Below are 19,874 nucleotides of genomic sequence, written 5' to 3' on the forward strand. Positions count from 1 at the left end.
CAAAAAAAAATGAGATTTTAAAATTTCCGTTTTGAAAGATAGTGAAAAAAAAGGAACGCGGGTGCCATCTTGAGCCCGCCCTGGTGCGCAGCCCAGGCAAGGCATGCGCACCAAGGTGCCCACCCGAGGTGCACACCCGGGGCAAACCGGGCTCCGACTTCGTGCAGGCCGCACCTTGGAGCACACTTCGGAGCGCTCCTTGGTGCGCACCATGGTGCCCACCAGGGCGCACCCGAGGCAAACCGGGCTCCGACTTCGTGCACGCCGCACCTTGGAGCACACATCGGAGCGCTCCCAGGTTCGCACCAGCGTTGCGCACCTTTGATGCGCTGCCTTCACTAATTTCCAGAAAAGGCAAAAAAAAACGATATTTTAAAATTTCCGTTCTGAAAGATAGTGAAAAAAACGGAACGCGGGTGCCATCTTGAGCCCTTCCTGATGCGCAGCCCAGGCAAGTTGTGCGCACCAAGGTGCCCACCCTGGCGGAGGTGCGCGCCCGGGGCAAACCGGGCTCCGACTTCGTGCACTGCATGGTGCCCACCAAGGCGCGCAACCCAGCCAAGGTGCCCACCGCAGCGAAGGTGCACGCGAGGTGCGCACCCGAGGTGCACACCCGGGGCAAACCGGGCTCCGACTTCGTGCACGCCGCACCTTGGAGCACACTTCAGAGCGCTCCTTGGTACGCACCAGGGCGCGCAACCCAGCCAAGGTGCTCACCCCGGCGAAGGTGCACGCGAGGTGCGCACCCGGGGCAAACCGGGCTCGGACTTCGTGCACGCCGCACCTTGGAGCACACATCGGAGCGCTCCCGGGTTCGCACCAGCATTGCGCACCTTTGATGCGCTGCCTTCACTAATTTCCAGAAAAGGCAAAAAAAAGAAAAAAATGAGATTTTAAAATTTCCGTTTTGAAAGATAGTGAAAAAAACGGAACGCGGGTGCCATCTTGAGCCCGCCCTGGTGTGCAGCCCAGGCAAGTTGTGCGCACCAAGGCACCCACCCTGGCCAAGGTGGGTCACGGGGTGGGTCCTAGGGTGGGTAACGGGGTGGGTACTAAGGTGCGTGCCAAGGTGGGTCATAGGGTGGGTGCCAAGGTGGGCACCAGGGTGGGTGTGCACCAACCCTAGCCAGGGTAGGTCACGGGGTGGTTGTCGGGGTGGGCGTCAAGGAGCCAAGGTGGGTGGCAAGTAGCCAAGTTGCGTGCCAAGGTGGGTGTCGGGGTGGGTGCCAAGGATCCAAGGTGGGTGCCAAGGAACCAAGGTGGGTGTCTGGGTGGGTGCCGAGGTGGGAGCCAGGGTGGGTCCCAAGGTGAGTGCAAAGGTGGGTGCCAGGGTCAAGGTGAGTGCCAATGTGGGTTCCAAGGTGCCAGGGTCAGGGTGAGTGCCAATGTGGGTTCAAAGGTGCTAAGTTGGGTGCGAGGTTGGGTGCGAGGGTGGGTGGGTGCCAAGGTGTGCTAGGTGGAAGCCCGGGTGGGTCGGCATCCCATGGGTGTCGAGTTGGGTGCCTGATGGGTGCTTCTTGTCAAGTTTTAGTCGTCGGGACTCATTTCGAGCCTTAGAGGTCGTTTCTTGTCCGGTTGCCCTGTCTTCGACCTGGGAACCCAATTTTGGTCCTCGGGTCCCATTTTTTTTTGTCTCGCATCCCACTTTTGGCCTGTGGCCTTTTCGGGGTCGATTCTCGTTTTGGGCATCAGAGCATGTTTCTTCTCCTAAAACCCAATATTTGTTTATTAAGTCTCGGAACACATTTTTGTTCTCGTGGACCCATCATGGGTCTTGGAACGCATTTGTGGTCCTTGGGTCCCATTTTGCATCCCGAAACTTGTGTTTTGGTGCTTGATCCCTATTTTGGGTGCCCACCTTGCACCAAGTGCGCACCCGGGGCAAACCGAGCGCCTTGGTGCACCGGGGCAAGATCGAGCGTGCACCCGAGGCGCCCCGAACATGCACCAAGGTGCACTCGGCCCACATGTGAGCGCAGGTCGTTGCGCCCGAGGTGGTGTGTGGGCACCGCGTTGCAGACGGGACACTGCACGCACACGACGCCCCCTCCAGGTGCACGCACGTAGGCCGGGCCGGGTGCACACCCGACGCCCTAGCAAGGTGCGCGCACCCGGGCAGGGCTCACACTTGGCGAACGGGGCGCACTTCGCGAGGGAGGGTGTGCACCTCGACGGGGGTGGGTGGCCGGGGTGGATTCGCACGTGGGTCGCGGTTTGCTAAGTACACACTGCGACAAGCTCATAACGGGTGCGATCATACCAGCGTTAGTGCACCGGATCCCATCAGAACTCCGCAGTTAAGCGCGCTTGGGCCGGAGTAGTACTGGGATGGGTGACCTCCCGGGAAGTCCCGGTGTTGCACCCTTTTTTAGTTTTTCGCCGGGGCGTCGCAATGCTATTTGAATAAACCTTTTGCCCGTTTGCGTTCTCGTCGGGGCCGGGCCGGGCCGGGGTGCGCTGCCCGCACTACCGCGCGCGCGGGGGCGACACCGAGCGCGCACCCGAGGCGCCCCGAGCACACAGGCCACGGTGCAACCCGGGCGTTGTGCGCGCACCCCGGTGCGCCCGAGGTGCTGCGCGCGCACCCAGGTGAAATCGGTGTGCACCTCGGCCAGTGCGCGCTCGGTCGAGTCGCGCACGTTGGCCAAGGTGCACGGTGATGTTTCTTACTCTAAGGTTCCGCACCAGACGCCCGGGACAGGTGAGCGAAGCTGGGCGGGGCCGGGTGCGCGGCCGGGGCAGGTGCACGCAGCTGGAGAGAGCTTTGGAGCACACTTCGGAGCGCACCAATGATGCGCTCCATTCAAAAGTTTCCTGAAAAGGCAAAAAAAGTTGAGATTATAGAATTTCCCACTTGAGAGATTGTAAAAAAAAAAAATTTAAAATGAAGGAAACGCGGGTGCCAAGGTGTGCGCAGCCCAGCCAAGGTGTGCGCACCAAGGCGCCCACCCTGGCGAAGGTGCACGCAAGGTGCGCACCCGAGGCAAACCGGACAATTAACCCAACTTTCGACTTCGCGCGCACCTTGGAGCGCACTTCGGAGCGCTCCTTGGTGCGCACCAATCTTGGGCACCTCGGAGTGCACCATGGCGCCCACCAAGGTGCGCACCCGGGGCAAACCGAGCTCCGACTTCGTGCGCACCTTGGAGCGCACGAAAGGTGCGCACCATGGCGCCCACCAAGGTGCGCAGCCCAGCCAAGGCGTGCGCATCAAGGTGCGCACCCTGGCGAAGGTGCGCACCCGGGGCAAACCGAGCTCCGACTTCGTGCGCACCTTGGAGCGCACAAAAGGTGCGCAACCCAGCCAAGGTGTGCGCACCCCGGTCAAACCGAGCTCCGAATCGTGCGCACCAGAGGTGCACGCCATCGTGCGCACCTTGGAGCACACTTCGGAGCCCTCCTTGGTGCGCGCCGATGTTGCGCACCTCGGAGCGCACCCGGGGAAAACAATGCAATTAACCCGACTTTCGACTTCGTGGGCACCTCGGAGCGCTCTCGGGTTCGCACCTCGGAGCACACCGAGGTGCGCACCTTTGATGCGCTGCCTTCACCAATTTCCAGAAAAGGCAAGAAAACATTGAGAAGGTGTGCGCACCGAGGTGCCCACCCTGGCGAAGGTGCACGCGAGGTGCGCACCCGGGGCAAACCGGGCTCCGACTTCGTGCACGCCGCACCTTGGAGCACACTTCGGAGCGCTCCTTGGTGCGCACCAGGGCGCGCAACCCAGCCGAGGTGCCCACCCCGGCGAAGGTGCACGCGAGGTGCGCACCCGGGGCAAACCGGGCTCCGACTTCGTGCACGCCATGGTGCCCACCGCGGCGAAGGTGCACGCGAGGTGCGCACCCGGGGCAAACCGGGCTCCGACTTCGTGCACGCCGCACCTTGGAGCACACTTCGGAGCGCTCCTTGGTGCGCACCATGGTGCCCACCAGGGCGCGCAACCCCGCCGAAGGTGCACGCGAGGTGCGCACCCGGGGCAAACCGGGCTCCGACTTCGTGCACGCCGCACCTTGGAGCACACTTCGGAGCGCTCCTTGGTGCGCACCATGGTGCCCACCAGGGCGCGCAACCCCGCCGAAGGTGCACGCGAGGTGCGCACCCGGGGCAAACCGGGCTCCGACTTCGTGCACGCCATGGTGCGCACCGCGGCGAAGGTGCGCACCCGGGGCAAACCGGGCTCCGACTTCGTGCACGCCGCACCTTGGAGCACACTTCGGAGCGCTCCTTGGTGCGCACCAGGGCGCGCAACCCAGCCGAGGTGCCCACCCCGGCGAAGGTGCACGCGAGGTGCGTACCCGGGGCAAACCGGGCTCCGACTTCGTGCACGCCGCACCTTGGAGCACACTTCGGAGCGCTCCTTGGTGCGCACCATGGTGCCCACCAGGCCGCGCAACCCAGCCAAGGTGTGCGCACCAAGGTGCACGCGAGGTGCGCACCCGGGGCAAACCGGGGTCCGACTTCGTGCACGCCGCACCTTGGAGCACACATCGGGGCGCTCCCGGGTTCGCACCGGCGTTGCGCACCGTGGTGGGCACCTCGGAGCACACCAAGGTGGGCAGCGAGGTGCGCACCTTTGATGCGATGCCTTCACTAATTTCCATAAAAGGCAAAAAAAAAACGAGATTTTAAAATTTCCGTTTTGAAAGATAGTGAGAAAAAGGGAATGCTGGTGCCATCTTGAGCCCGCCCTGGTGCGCAGCCCAGCCAAGGTGTGCGCACCAAGGTGCCCACCCTGGCGAAGGTGCGCGCCCGGGCAATTAACCCAACTTCCAACTTCGCGCGCGCCAGGGTGGGAGCGCACCCAACAACCGGGCCTGGGAAGAGCCAATGCGAGAAACCCCACCAAACGCTCTGACAAAAAAAGAGGGGGCGCTCCAGTAACCCCGCTTCGGAGCGCACCCTGGGCAAACCCAGCCAAGGTGCCCACCCCGGCCAAGGTGCAGGCGAGGTGCGCACCCGGGGCAAACCGGGCTCCGACAACGTGCACGCCGCACCTTGGAGCACACTTCGTAGCGCTCCCGGGTGCGCACCTCAGAGCACACCAAGGTGGGCAGCGAGGTGCGCACCTTTGATGCGCTGCCTTCACTAATTTCCAGAAAAGGCAAAAAAAAAAGGAGATTTTAAAATTTCCGTTTTGAAAGATAGTGAAAAAAACGGAACGCGCGTGCCATCTTGAGCCCGCCCTGGTGCGCAGCCCAGGTAAGGTGCCCACCCTGGCAAAGGTGCGCACCCGGGCAATTAACCCTACTTCCGACTTCGTGCGCGCCAGGGTGGCAACCGGGCCTCGGAAGAGCCAATGCGAGAAACCCCACCAAACGCTCCGACAAAAAAAGAGGCGGCGCTCCAATAACCCCGCTTCGGAGCACAGCCGGGGCAAACCCAGCCAAGGTGCCCACCCCGACGAAGGTGCACGCGAGGTGCGCACCCGGGGCAAACCGGGCTCCGACAACGTGCACGCAGCACCTTGGAGCACACTTCGAAGCACTCCCGGGTGCCCACCGGCGTTGCGCACCGTGGTGGGCAGCGAGGTGCGCACCTTTGATGCGCTGCCTTCACTAATTTCCAGAAAAAGGCAAAAAAAAATGAGATTTTAAAATTTCCGTTTTGAAAGATAGTGAAAAAAAAGGAACGCGGGTGCCATCTTGAGCCCGCCCTGGTGCGCAGCCCAGGCAAGGCATGCGCACCAAGGTGCCCACCCGAGGTGCACACCCGGGGCAAACCGGGCTCCGACTTCGTGCAGGCCGCACCTTGGAGCACACTTCGGAGCGCTCCTTGGTGCGCACCATGGTGCCCACCAGGGCGCGCAACCCAGCCAAGGTCTGCACACTAAGGTGCCCACCCCGGCGAAGGTGCACGCGAGGTGCGCACCCGGGGCAAACCGGGCTCCGACTTCGTGCACGCCATGGTGCCCACCGCGGCGAAGGTGCACGCGAGGTGCGCACCCGGGGCAAACCGGGCTCCGACTTCGTGCACGCCGCACCTTGGAGCACACTTCGGAGCGCTCCTTGGTGCGCACCATGGTGCCCACCAGGGCGCGCAACCCAGCCAAGGTGTGCGCACCAAGGTGCACGCGAGGTGCGCACCCGGGGCAAACCGGGGTCCGACTTCGTGCACGCCGCACCTTGGAGCACACATCGGAGCGCTCCCAGGTTCGCACCAGCGTTGCGCACCTTTGATGCGCTGCCTTCACTAATTTCCAGAAAAGGCAAAAAAAAACGATATTTTAAAATTTCCGTTCTGAAAGATAGTGAAAAAAACGGAACGCGGGTGCCATCTTGAGCCCTTCCTGGTGCGCAGCCCAGGCAAGTTGTGCGCACCAAGGTGCCCACCCTGGCGGAGGTGCGCGCCCGGGGCAAACCGGGCTCCGACTTCGTGCACTGCATGGTGCCCACCAAGGCGCGCAACCCAGCCAAGGTGCCCACCGCAGCGAAGGTGCACGCGAGGTGCACACCCGGGGCAAACCGGGCTCCGACTTCGTGCACGCCGCACCTTGGAGCACACTTCAGAGCGCTCCTTGGTGCGCACCAGGGCGCGCAACCCAGCCGAGGTGCCCACCCCGGCGAAGGTGCACGCGAGGTGCGCACCCGGGGCAAACCGGGCTCCGACTTCGTGCACGCCATGGTGCCCACCGCGGCGAAGGTGCGCACCCGGGGCAAACCGGGCTCCGACTTCGTGCACGCCGCACCTTGGAGCACACTTCGGAGCGCTCCTTGGTGCGCACCATGGTGCCCACCAGGCCGCGCAACCCAGCCAAGGTGTGCGCACCAAGGTGCACGCGAGGTGCGCACCCGGGGCAAACCGGGGTCCGACTTCGTGCACGCCGCACCTTGGAGCACACATCGGGGCGCTCCCGGGTTCGCACCGGCGTTGCGCACCGTGGTGGGCACCTCGGAGCACACCAAGGTGGGCAGCGAGGTGCGCACCTTTGATGCGATGCCTTCACTAATTTCCATAAAAGGCAAAAAAAAAACGAGATTTTAAAATTTCCGTTTTGAAAGATAGTGAGAAAAAGGGAATGCTGGTGCCATCTTGAGCCCGCCCTGGTGCGCAGCCCAGCCAAGGTTTGCGCACCAAGGTGCCCACCCTGGCGAAGGTGCGCGCCCGGGCAATTAACCCAACTTCCAACTTCGCGCGCGCCAGGGTGGGAGCGCACCCAACAACCGGGCCTGGGAAGAGCCAATGCGAGAAACCCCACCAAACTCTCTGACAAAAAAAGAGGGGGCGCTCCAGTAACCCCGCTTCGGAGCGCACCCTGGGCAAACCCAGCCAAGGTGCCCACCCCGGCCAAGGTGCAGGCGAGGTGCGCACCCGGGGCAAACCGGGCTCCGACAACGTGCACGCCGCACCTTGGAGCACACTTCGTAGCGCTCCCGGGTGCGCACCTCAGAGCACACCAAGGTGGGCAGCGAGGTGCGCACCTTTGATGCGCTGCCTTCACTAATTTCCAGAAAAGGCAAAAAAAAAAGGAGATTTTAAAATTTCCGTTTTGAAAGATAGTGAAAAAAACGGAACGCGCGTGCCATCTTGAGCCCGCCCTGGTGCGCAGCCCAGGTAAGGTGCCACCCTGGCAAAGGTGCGCACCCGGGCAATTAACCCTACTTCCGACTTCGTGCGCGCCAGGGTGGCAACCGGGCCTCGGAAGAGCCAATGCGAGAAACCCCACCAAACGCTCCGACAAAAAAAGAGGCGGCGCTCCAATAACCCCGCTTCGGAGCGCAGCCGGGGCAAACCAAGCCAAGGTGCCCACCCCGACGAAGGTGCACGCGAGGTGCGCACCCGGGGCAAACCGGGCTCCGACAACGTGCACGCAGCACCTTGGAGCACACTTCGAAGCACTCCCGGGTGCCCACCGGCGTTGCGCACCGTGGTGGGCAGCGAGGTGCGCACCTTTGATGCGCTGCCTTCACTAATTTCCAGAAAAAGGCAAAAAAAAATGAGATTTTAAAATTTCCGTTTTGAAAGATAGTGAAAAAAAAGGAACGCGGGTGCCATCTTGAGCCCGCCCTGGTGCGCAGCCCAGGCAAGGCATGCGCACCAAGGTGCCCACCCGAGGTGCACACCCGGGGCAAACCGGGCTCCGACTTCGTGCAGGCCGCACCTTGGAGCACACTTCGGAGCGCTCCTTGGTGCGCACCATGGTGCCCACCAGGGCGCACCCGAGGCAAACCGGGCTCCGACTTCGTGCACGCCGCACCTTGGAGCACACATCGGAGCGCTCCCAGGTTCGCACCAGCGTTGCGCACCTTTGATGCGCTGCCTTCACTAATTTCCAGAAAAGGCAAAAAAAAACGATATTTTAAAATTTCCGTTCTGAAAGATAGTGAAAAAAACGGAACGCGGGTGCCATCTTGAGCCCTTCCTGATGCGCAGCCCAGGCAAGTTGTGCGCACCAAGGTGCCCACCCTGGCGGAGGTGCGCGCCCGGGGCAAACCGGGCTCCGACTTCGTGCACTGCATGGTGCCCACCAAGGCGCGCAACCCAGCCAAGGTGCCCACCGCAGCGAAGGTGCACGCGAGGTGCGCACCCGAGGTGCACACCCGGGGCAAACCGGGCTCCGACTTCGTGCACGCCGCACCTTGGAGCACACTTCAGAGCGCTCCTTGGTACGCACCAGGGCGCGCAACCCAGCCAAGGTGCTCACCCCGGCGAAGGTGCACGCGAGGTGCGCACCCGGGGCAAACCGGGCTCGGACTTCGTGCACGCCGCACCTTGGAGCACACATCGGAGCGCTCCCGGGTTCGCACCAGCATTGCGCACCTTTGATGCGCTGCCTTCACTAATTTCCAGAAAAGGCAAAAAAAAGAAAAAAATGAGATTTTAAAATTTCCGTTTTGAAAGATAGTGAAAAAAACGGAACGCGGGTGCCATCTTGAGCCCGCCCTGGTGTGCAGCCCAGGCAAGTTGTGCGCACCAAGGCACCCACCCTGGCCAAGGTGGGTCACGGGGTGGGTCCTAGGGTGGGTAACGGGGTGGGTACTAAGGTGCGTGCCAAGGTGGGTCATAGGGTGGGTGCCAAGGTGGGCACCAGGGTGGGTGTGCACCAACCCTAGCCAGGGTAGGTCACGGGGTGGTTGTCGGGGTGGGCGTCAAGGAGCCAAGGTGGGTGGCAAGTAGCCAAGTTGCGTGCCAAGGTGGGTGTCGGGGTGGGTGCCAAGGATCCAAGGTGGGTGCCAAGGAACCAAGGTGGGTGTCTGGGTGGGTGCCGAGGTGGGAGCCAGGGTGGGTCCCAAGGTGAGTGCAAAGGTGGGTGCCAGGGTCAAGGTGAGTGCCAATGTGGGTTCCAAGGTGCCAGGGTCAGGGTGAGTGCCAATGTGGGTTCAAAGGTGCTAAGTTGGGTGCGAGGTTGGGTGCGAGGGTGGGTGGGTGCCAAGGTGTGCTAGGTGGAAGCCCGGGTGGGTCGGCATCCCATGGGTGTCGAGTTGGGTGCCTGATGGGTGCTTCTTGTCAAGTTTTAGTCGTCGGGACTCATTTCGAGCCTTAGAGGTCGTTTCTTGTCCGGTTGCCCTGTCTTCGACCTGGGAACCCAATTTTGGTCCTCGGGTCCCATTTTTTTTTGTCTCGCATCCCACTTTTGGCCTGTGGCCTTTTCGGGGTCGATTCTCGTTTTGGGCATCAGAGCATGTTTCTTCTCCTAAAACCCAATATTTGTTTATTAAGTCTCGGAACACATTTTTGTTCTCGTGGACCCATCATGGGTCTTGGAACGCATTTGTGGTCCTTGGGTCCCATTTTGCATCCCGAAACTTGTGTTTTGGTGCTTGATCCCTATTTTGGGTGCCCACCTTGCACCAAGTGCGCACCCGGGGCAAACCGAGCGCCTTGGTGCACCGGGGCAAGATCGAGCGTGCACCCGAGGCGCCCCGAACATGCACCAAGGTGCACTCGGCCCACATGTGAGCGCAGGTCGTTGCGCCCGAGGTGGTGTGTGGGCACCGCGTTGCAGACGGGACACTGCACGCACACGACGCCCCCTCCAGGTGCACGCACGTAGGCCGGGCCGGGTGCACACCCGACGCCCTAGCAAGGTGCGCGCACCCGGGCAGGGCTCACACTTGGCGAACGGGGCGCACTTCGCGAGGGAGGGTGTGCACCTCGACGGGGGTGGGTGGCCGGGGTGGATTCGCACGTGGGTCGCGGTTTGCTAAGTACACACTGCGACAAGCTCATAACGGGTGCGATCATACCAGCGTTAGTGCACCGGATCCCATCAGAACTCCGCAGTTAAGCGCGCTTGGGCCGGAGTAGTACTGGGATGGGTGACCTCCCGGGAAGTCCCGGTGTTGCACCCTTTTTTAGTTTTTCGCCGGGCGTCGCAATGCTATTTGAATAAACCTTTTGCCCGTTTGCGTTCTCGTCGGGGCCGGGCCGGGCCGGGGTGCGCTGCCCGCACTACCGCGCGCGCGGGGGCGACACCGAGCGCGCACCCGAGGCGCCCCGAGCACACAGGCCACGGTGCAACCCGGGCGTTGTGCGCGCACCCCGGTGCGCCCGAGGTGCTGCGCGCGCACCCAGGTGAAATCGGTGTGCACCTCGGCCAGTGCGCGCTCGGTCGAGTCGCGCACGTTGGCCAAGGTGCACGGTGATGTTTCTTACTCTAAGGTTCCGCACCAGACGCCCGGGACAGGTGAGCGAAGCTGGGCGGGGCCGGGTGCGCGGCCGGGGCAGGTGCACGCAGCTGGAGAGAGCTTTGGAGCACACTTCGGAGCGCACCAATGATGCGCTCCATTCAAAAGTTTCCTGAAAAGGCAAAAAAAGTTGAGATTATAGAATTTCCCACTTGAGAGATTGTAAAAAAAAAAAATTTAAAATGAAGGAAACGCGGGTGCCAAGGTGTGCGCAGCCCAGCCAAGGTGTGCGCACCAAGGCGCCCACCCTGGCGAAGGTGCACGCAAGGTGCGCACCCGAGGCAAACCGGACAATTAACCCAACTTTCGACTTCGCGCGCACCTTGGAGCGCACTTCGGAGCGCTCCTTGGTGCGCACCAATCTTGGGCACCTCGGAGTGCACCATGGCGCCCACCAAGGTGCGCACCCGGGGCAAACCGAGCTCCGACTTCGTGCGCACCTTGGAGCGCACGAAAGGTGCGCACCATGGCGCCCACCAAGGTGCGCAGCCCAGCCAAGGCGTGCGCATCAAGGTGCGCACCCTGGCGAAGGTGCGCACCCGGGGCAAACCGAGCTCCGACTTCGTGCGCACCTTGGAGCGCACAAAAGGTGCGCAACCCAGCCAAGGTGTGCGCACCCCGGTCAAACCGAGCTCCGAATCGTGCGCACCAGAGGTGCACGCCATCGTGCGCACCTTGGAGCACACTTCGGAGCCCTCCTTGGTGCGCGCCGATGTTGCGCACCTCGGAGCGCACCCGGGGAAAACAATGCAATTAACCCGACTTTCGACTTCGTGGGCACCTCGGAGCGCTCTCGGGTTCGCACCTCGGAGCACACCGAGGTGCGCACCTTTGATGCGCTGCCTTCACCAATTTCCAGAAAAGGCAAGAAAACATTGAGAAGGTGTGCGCACCGAGGTGCCCACCCTGGCGAAGGTGCACGCGAGGTGCGCACCCGGGGCAAACCGGGCTCCGACTTCGTGCACGCCGCACCTTGGAGCACACTTCGGAGCGCTCCTTGGTGCGCACCAGGGCGCGCAACCCAGCCGAGGTGCCCACCCCGGCGAAGGTGCACGCGAGGTGCGCACCCGGGGCAAACCGGGCTCCGACTTCGTGCACGCCATGGTGCCCACCGCGGCGAAGGTGCACGCGAGGTGCGCACCCGGGGCAAACCGGGCTCCGACTTCGTGCACGCCGCACCTTGGAGCACACTTCGGAGCGCTCCTTGGTGCGCACCATGGTGCCCACCAGGGCGCGCAACCCCGCCGAAGGTGCACGCGAGGTGCGCACCCGGGGCAAACCGGGCTCCGACTTCGTGCACGCCGCACCTTGGAGCACACTTCGGAGTGCTCCTTGGTGCGCACCATGGTGCCCACCAGGGCGCGCAACCCCGCCGAAGGTGCACGCGAGGTGCGCACCCGGGGCAAACCGGGCTCCGACTTCGTGCACGCCATGGTGCGCACCGCGGCGAAGGTGCGCACCCGGGGCAAACCGGGCTCCGACTTCGTGCACGCCGCACCTTGGAGCACACTTCGGAGCGCTCCTTGGTGCGCACCAGGGCGCGCAACCCAGCCGAGGTGCCCACCCCGGCGAAGGTGCACGCGAGGTGCGTACCCGGGGCAAACCGGGCTCCGACTTCGTGCACGCCGCACCTTGGAGCACACTTCGGAGCGCTCCTTGGTGCGCACCATGGTGCCCACCAGGCCGCGCAACCCAGCCAAGGTGTGCGCACCAAGGTGCACGCGAGGTGCGCACCCGGGGCAAACCGGGGTCCGACTTCGTGCACGCCGCACCTTGGAGCACACATCGGGGCGCTCCCGGGTTCGCACCGGCGTTGCGCACCGTGGTGGGCACCTCGGAGCACACCAAGGTGGGCAGCGAGGTGCGCACCTTTGATGCGATGCCTTCACTAATTTCCATAAAAGGCAAAAAAAAAACGAGATTTTAAAATTTCCGTTTTGAAAGATAGTGAGAAAAAGGGAATGCTGGTGCCATCTTGAGCCCGCCCTGGTGCGCAGCCCAGCCAAGGTGTGCGCACCAAGGTGCCCACCCTGGCGAAGGTGCGCGCCCGGGCAATTAACCCAACTTCCAACTTCGCGCGCGCCAGGGTGGGAGCGCACCCAACAACCGGGCCTGGGAAGAGCCAATGCGAGAAACCCCACCAAACGCTCTGACAAAAAAAGAGGGGGCGCTCCAGTAACCCCGCTTCGGAGCGCACCCTGGGCAAACCCAGCCAAGGTGCCCACCCCGGCCAAGGTGCAGGCGAGGTGCGCACCCGGGGCAAACCGGGCTCCGACAACGTGCACGCCGCACCTTGGAGCACACTTCGTAGCGCTCCCGGGTGCGCACCTCAGAGCACACCAAGGTGGGCAGCGAGGTGCGCACCTTTGATGCGCTGCCTTCACTAATTTCCAGAAAAGGCAAAAAAAAAAGGAGATTTTAAAATTTCCGTTTTGAAAGATAGTGAAAAAAACGGAACGCGCGTGCCATCTTGAGCCCGCCCTGGTGCGCAGCCCAGGTAAGGTGCCCACCCTGGCAAAGGTGCGCACCCGGGCAATTAACCCTACTTCCGACTTCGTGCGCGCCAGGGTGGCAACCGGGCCTCGGAAGAGCCAATGCGAGAAACCCCACCAAACGCTCCGACAAAAAAAGAGGCGGCGCTCCAATAACCCCGCTTCGGAGCGCAGCCGGGGCAAACCCAGCCAAGGTGCCCACCCCGACGAAGGTGCACGCGAGGTGCGCACCCGGGGCAAACCGGGCTCCGACAACGTGCACGCAGCACCTTGGAGCACACTTCGAAGCACTCCCGGGTGCCCACCGGCGTTGCGCACCGTGGTGGGCAGCGAGGTGCGCACCTTTGATGCGCTGCCTTCACTAATTTCCAGAAAAAGGCAAAAAAAAATGAGATTTTAAAATTTCCGTTTTGAAAGATAGTGAAAAAAAAGGAACGCGGGTGCCATCTTGAGCCCGCCCTGGTGCGCAGCCCAGGCAAGGCATGCGCACCAAGGTGCCCACCCGAGGTGCACACCCGGGGCAAACCGGGCTCCGACTTCGTGCAGGCCGCACCTTGGAGCACACTTCGGAGCGCTCCTTGGTGCGCACCATGGTGCCCACCAGGGCGCGCAACCCAGCCAAGGTCTGCACACTAAGGTGCCCACCCCGGCGAAGGTGCACGCGAGGTGCGCACCCGGGGCAAACCGGGCTCCGACTTCGTGCACGCCATGGTGCCCACCGCGGCGAAGGTGCACGCGAGGTGCGCACCCGGGGCAAACCGGGCTCCGACTTCGTGCACGCCGCACCTTGGAGCACACTTCGGAGCGCTCCTTGGTGCGCACCATGGTGCCCACCAGGGCGCGCAACCCAGCCAAGGTGTGCGCACCAAGGTGCACGCGAGGTGCGCACCCGGGGCAAACCGGGGTCCGACTTCGTGCACGCCGCACCTTGGAGCACACATCGGAGCGCTCCCAGGTTCGCACCAGCGTTGCGCACCTTTGATGCGCTGCCTTCACTAATTTCCAGAAAAGGCAAAAAAAAACGATATTTTAAAATTTCCGTTCTGAAAGATAGTGAAAAAAACGGAACGCGGGTGCCATCTTGAGCCCTTCCTGGTGCGCAGCCCAGGCAAGTTGTGCGCACCAAGGTGCCCACCCTGGCGGAGGTGCGCGCCCGGGGCAAACCGGGCTCCGACTTCGTGCACTGCATGGTGCCCACCAAGGCGCGCAACCCAGCCAAGGTGCCCACCGCAGCGAAGGTGCACGCGAGGTGCACACCCGGGGCAAACCGGGCTCCGACTTCGTGCACGCCGCACCTTGGAGCACACTTCAGAGCGCTCCTTGGTGCGCACCAGGGCGCGCAACCCAGCCGAGGTGCCCACCCCGGCGAAGGTGCACGCGAGGTGCGCACCCGGGGCAAACCGGGCTCCGACTTCGTGCACGCCATGGTGCCCACCGCGGCGAAGGTGCGCACCCGGGGCAAACCGGGCTCCGACTTCGTGCACGCCGCACCTTGGAGCACACTTCGGAGCGCTCCTTGGTGCGCACCATGGTGCCCACCAGGCCGCGCAACCCAGCCAAGGTGTGCGCACCAAGGTGCACGCGAGGTGCGCACCCGGGGCAAACCGGGGTCCGACTTCGTGCACGCCGCACCTTGGAGCACACATCGGGGCGCTCCCGGGTTCGCACCGGCGTTGCGCACCGTGGTGGGCACCTCGGAGCACACCAAGGTGGGCAGCGAGGTGCGCACCTTTGATGCGATGCCTTCACTAATTTCCATAAAAGGCAAAAAAAAAACGAGATTTTAAAATTTCCGTTTTGAAAGATAGTGAGAAAAAGGGAATGCTGGTGCCATCTTGAGCCCGCCCTGGTGCGCAGCCCAGCCAAGGTTTGCGCACCAAGGTGCCCACCCTGGCGAAGGTGCGCGCCCGGGCAATTAACCCAACTTCCAACTTCGCGCGCGCCAGGGTGGGAGCGCACCCAACAACCGGGCCTGGGAAGAGCCAATGCGAGAAACCCCACCAAACTCTCTGACAAAAAAAGAGGGGGCGCTCCAGTAACCCCGCTTCGGAGCGCACCCTGGGCAAACCCAGCCAAGGTGCCCACCCCGGCCAAGGTGCAGGCGAGGTGCGCACCCGGGGCAAACCGGGCTCCGACAACGTGCACGCCGCACCTTGGAGCACACTTCGTAGCGCTCCCGGGTGCGCACCTCAGAGCACACCAAGGTGGGCAGCGAGGTGCGCACCTTTGATGCGCTGCCTTCACTAATTTCCAGAAAAGGCAAAAAAAAAAGGAGATTTTAAAATTTCCGTTTTGAAAGATAGTGAAAAAAACGGAACGCGCGTGCCATCTTGAGCCCGCCCTGGTGCGCAGCCCAGGTAAGGTGCCACCCTGGCAAAGGTGCGCACCCGGGCAATTAACCCTACTTCCGACTTCGTGCGCGCCAGGGTGGCAACCGGGCCTCGGAAGAGCCAATGCGAGAAACCCCACCAAACGCTCCGACAAAAAAAGAGGCGGCGCTCCAATAACCCCGCTTCGGAGCGCAGCCGGGGCAAACCAAGCCAAGGTGCCCACCCCGACGAAGGTGCACGCGAGGTGCGCACCCGGGGCAAACCGGGCTCCGACAACGTGCACGCAGCACCTTGGAGCACACTTCGAAGCACTCCCGGGTGCCCACCGGCGTTGCGCACCGTGGTGGGCAGCGAGGTGCGCACCTTTGATGCGCTGCCTTCACTAATTTCCAGAAAAAGGCAAAAAAAAATGAGATTTTAAAATTTCCGTTTTGAAAGATAGTGAAAAAAAAGGAACGCGGGTGCCATCTTGAGCCCGCCCTGGTGCGCAGCCCAGGCAAGGCATGCGCACCAAGGTGCCCACCCGAGGTGCACACCCGGGGCAAACCGGGCTCCGACTTCGTGCAGGCCGCACCTTGGAGCACACTTCGGAGCGCTCCTTGGTGCGCACCATGGTGCCCACCAGGGCGCACCCGAGGCAAACCGGGCTCCGACTTCGTGCACGCCGCACCTTGGAGCACACATCGGAGCGCTCCCAGGTTCGCACCAGCGTTGCGCACCTTTGATGCGCTGCCTTCACTAATTTCCAGAAAAGGCAAAAAAAAACGATATTTTAAAATTTCCGTTCTGAAAGATAGTGAAAAAAACGGAACGCGGGTGCCATCTTGAGCCCTTCCTGATGCGCAGCCCAGGCAAGTTGTGCGCACCAAGGTGCCCACCCTGGCGGAGGTGCGCGCCCGGGGCAAACCGGGCTCCGACTTCGTGCACTGCATGGTGCCCACCAAGGCGCGCAACCCAGCCAAGGTGCCCACCGCAGCGAAGGTGCACGCGAGGTGCGCACCCGAGGTGCACACCCGGGGCAAACCGGGCTCCGACTTCGTGCACGCCGCACCTTGGAGCACACTTCAGAGCGCTCCTTGGTACGCACCAGGGCGCGCAACCCAGCCAAGGTGCTCACCCCGGCGAAGGTGCACGCGAGGTGCGCACCCGGGGCAAACCGGGCTCGGACTTCGTGCACGCCGCACCTTGGAGCACACATCGGAGCGCTCCCGGGTTCGCACCAGCATTGCGCACCTTTGATGCGCTGCCTTCACTAATTTCCAGAAAAGGCAAAAAAAAGAAAAAAATGAGATTTTAAAATTTCCGTTTTGAAAGATAGTGAAAAAAACGGAACGCGGGTGCCATCTTGAGCCCGCCCTGGTGTGCAGCCCAGGCAAGTTGTGCGCACCAAGGCACCCACCCTGGCCAAGGTGGGTCACGGGGTGGGTCCTAGGGTGGGTAACGGGGTGGGTACTAAGGTGCGTGCCAAGGTGGGTCATAGGGTGGGTGCCAAGGTGGGCACCAGGGTGGGTGTGCACCAACCCTAGCCAGGGTAGGTCACGGGGTGGTTGTCGGGGTGGGCGTCAAGGAGCCAAGGTGGGTGGCAAGTAGCCAAGTTGCGTGCCAAGGTGGGTGTCGGGGTGGGTGCCAAGGATCCAAGGTGGGTGCCAAGGAACCAAGGTGGGTGTCTGGGTGGGTGCCGAGGTGGGAGCCAGGGTGGGTCCCAAGGTGAGTGCAAAGGTGGGTGCCAGGGTCAAGGTGAGTGCCAATGTGGGTTCCAAGGTGCCAGGGTCAGGGTGAGTGCCAATGTGGGTTCAAAGGTGCTAAGTTGGGTGCGAGGTTGGGTGCGAGGGTGGGTGGGTGCCAAGGTGTGCTAGGTGGAAGCCCGGGTGGGTCGGCATCCCATGGGTGTCGAGTTGGGTGCCTGATGGGTGCTTCTTGTCAAGTTTTAGTCGTCGGGACTCATTTCGAGCCTTAGAGGTCGTTTCTTGTCCGGTTGCCCTGTCTTCGACCTGGGAACCCAATTTTGGTCCTCGGGTCCCATTTTTTTTTGTCTCGCATCCCACTTTTGGCCTGTGGCCTTTTCGGGGTCGATTCTCGTTTTGGGCATCAGAGCATGTTTCTTCTCCTAAAACCCAATATTTGTTTATTAAGTCTCGGAACACATTTTTGTTCTCGTGGACCCATCATGGGTCTTGGAACGCATTTGTGGTCCTTGGGTCCCATTTTGCATCCCGAAACTTGTGTTTTGGTGCTTGATCCCTATTTTGGGTGCCCACCTTGCACCAAGTGCGCACCCGGGGCAAACCGAGCGCCTTGGTGCACCGGGGCAAGATCGAGCGTGCACCCGAGGCGCCCCGAACATGCACCAAGGTGCACTCGGCCCACATGTGAGCGCAGGTCGTTGCGCCCGAGGTGGTGTGTGGGCACCGCGTTGCAGACGGGACACTGCACGCACACGACGCCCCCTCCAGGTGCACGCACGTAGGCCGGGCCGGGTGCACACCCGACGCCCTAGCAAGGTGCGCGCACCCGGGCAGGGCTCACACTTGGCGAACGGGGCGCACTTCGCGAGGGAGGGTGTGCACCTCGACGGGGGTGGGTGGCCGGGGTGGATTCGCACGTGGGTCGCGGTTTGCTAAGTACACACTGCGACAAGCTCATAACGGGTGCGATCATACCAGCGTTAGTGCACCGGATCCCATCAGAACTCCGCAGTTAAGCGCGCTTGGGCCGGAGTAGTACTGGGATGGGTGACCTCCCGGGAAGTCCCGGTGTTGCACCCTTTTTTAGTTTTTCGCCGGGCGTCGCAATGCTATTTGAATAAACCTTTTGCCCGTTTGCGTTCTCGTCGGGGCCGGGCCGGGCCGGGGTGCGCTGCCCGCACTACCGCGCGCGCGGGGGCGACACCGAGCGCGCACCCGAGGCGCCCCGAGCACACAGGCCACGGTGCAACCCGGGCGTTGTGCGCGCACCCCGGTGCGCCCGAGGTGCTGCGCGCGCACCCAGGTGAAATCGGTGTGCACCTCGGCCAGTGCGCGCTCGGTCGAGTCGCGCACGTTGGCCAAGGTGCACGGTGATGTTTCTTACTCTAAGGTTCCGCACCAGACGCCCGGGACAGGTGAGCGAAGCTGGGCGGGGCCGGGTGCGCGGCCGGGGCAGGTGCACGCAGCTGGAGAGAGCTTTGGAGCACACTTCGGAGCGCACCAATGATGCGCTCCATTCAAAAGTTTCCTGAAAAGGCAAAAAAAGTTGAGATTATAGAATTTCCCACTTGAGAGATTGTAAAAAAAAAAAATTTAAAATGAAGGAAACGCGGGTGCCAAGGTGTGCGCAGCCCAGCCAAGGTGTGCGCACCAAGGCGCCCACCCTGGCGAAGGTGCACGCAAGGTGCGCACCCGAGGCAAACCGGACAATTAACCCAACTTTCGACTTCGCGCGCACCTTGGAGCGCACTTCGGAGCGCTCCTTGGTGCGCACCAATCTTGGGCACCTCGGAGTGCACCATGGCGCCCACCAAGGTGCGCACCCGGGGCAAACCGAGCTCCGACTTCGTGCGCACCTTGGAGCGCACGAAAGGTGCGCACCATGGCGCCCACCAAGGTGCGCAGCCCAGCCAAGGCGTGCGCATCAAGGTGCGCACCCTGGCGAAGGTGCGCACCCGGGGCAAACCGAGCTCCGACTTCGTGCGCACCTTGGAGCGCACAAAAGGTGCGCAACCCAGCCAAGGTGTGCGCACCCCGGTCAAACCGAGCTCCGAATCGTGCGCACCAGAGGTGCACGCCATCGTGCGCACCTTGGAGCACACTTCGGAGCCCTCCTTGGTGCGCGCCGATGTTGCGCACCTCGGAGCGCACCCGGGGAAAACAATGCAATTAACCCGACTTTCGACTTCGTGGGCACCTCGGAGCGCTCTCGGGTTCGCACCTCGGAGCACACCGAGGTGCGCACCTTTGATGCGCTGCCTTCACCAATTTCCAGAAAAGGCAAGAAAACATTGAGAAGGTGTGCGCACCGAGGTGCCCACCCTGGCGAAGGTGCACGCGAGGTGCGCACCCGGGGCAAACCGGGCTCCGACTTCGTGCACGCCGCACCTTGGAGCACACTTCGGAGCGCTCCTTGGTGCGCACCAGGGCGCGCAACCCAGCCGAGGTGCCCACCCCGGCGAAGGTGCACGCGAGGTGCGCACCCGGGGCAAACCGGGCTCCGACTTCGTGCACGCCATGGTGCCCACCGCGGCGAAGGTGCACGCGAGGTGCGCACCCGGGGCAAACCGGGCTCCGACTTCGTGCACGCCGCACCTTGGAGCACACTTCGGAGCGCTCCTTGGTGCGCACCATGGTGCCCACCAGGGCGCGCAACCCCGCCGAAGGTGCACGCGAGGTGCGCACCCGGGGCAAACCGGGCTCCGACTTCGTGCACGCCGCACCTTGGAGCACACTTCGGAG

The 19,874-nt window shown here is 62.7% G+C and overlaps 3 non-coding genes across 3 annotated transcripts; all 3 read left to right on the top strand.

Annotated features, from left to right (window-relative positions):
* The first annotated feature begins 2,246 nt into the window (after positions 1–2,246).
* On the top strand, positions 2,247–2,365 carry LOC131868658 (5S ribosomal RNA). Its single transcript, XR_009367105.1, has one exon. It is a non-coding gene; the product is annotated as a 5S ribosomal RNA (ribosomal RNA).
* Positions 2,366–10,170: 7,805 nt separating this feature from the next.
* Positions 10,171–10,289, top strand: LOC131868659 (5S ribosomal RNA). Its single transcript, XR_009367106.1, has one exon. It is a non-coding gene; the product is annotated as a 5S ribosomal RNA (ribosomal RNA).
* Positions 10,290–18,093: 7,804 nt separating this feature from the next.
* Positions 18,094–18,212, top strand: LOC131868660 (5S ribosomal RNA). The gene has a single exon (XR_009367107.1). It is a non-coding gene; the product is annotated as a 5S ribosomal RNA (ribosomal RNA).
* The last annotated feature ends 1,662 nt before the right edge of the window (positions 18,213–19,874 follow it).

Source organism: Cryptomeria japonica, unplaced genomic scaffold, assembly GCF_030272615.1.
Source record: "Cryptomeria japonica unplaced genomic scaffold, Sugi_1.0 HiC_scaffold_212, whole genome shotgun sequence".
In the NCBI taxonomy this organism is placed as follows: Eukaryota; Viridiplantae; Streptophyta; class Pinopsida; order Cupressales; family Cupressaceae; genus Cryptomeria; species Cryptomeria japonica.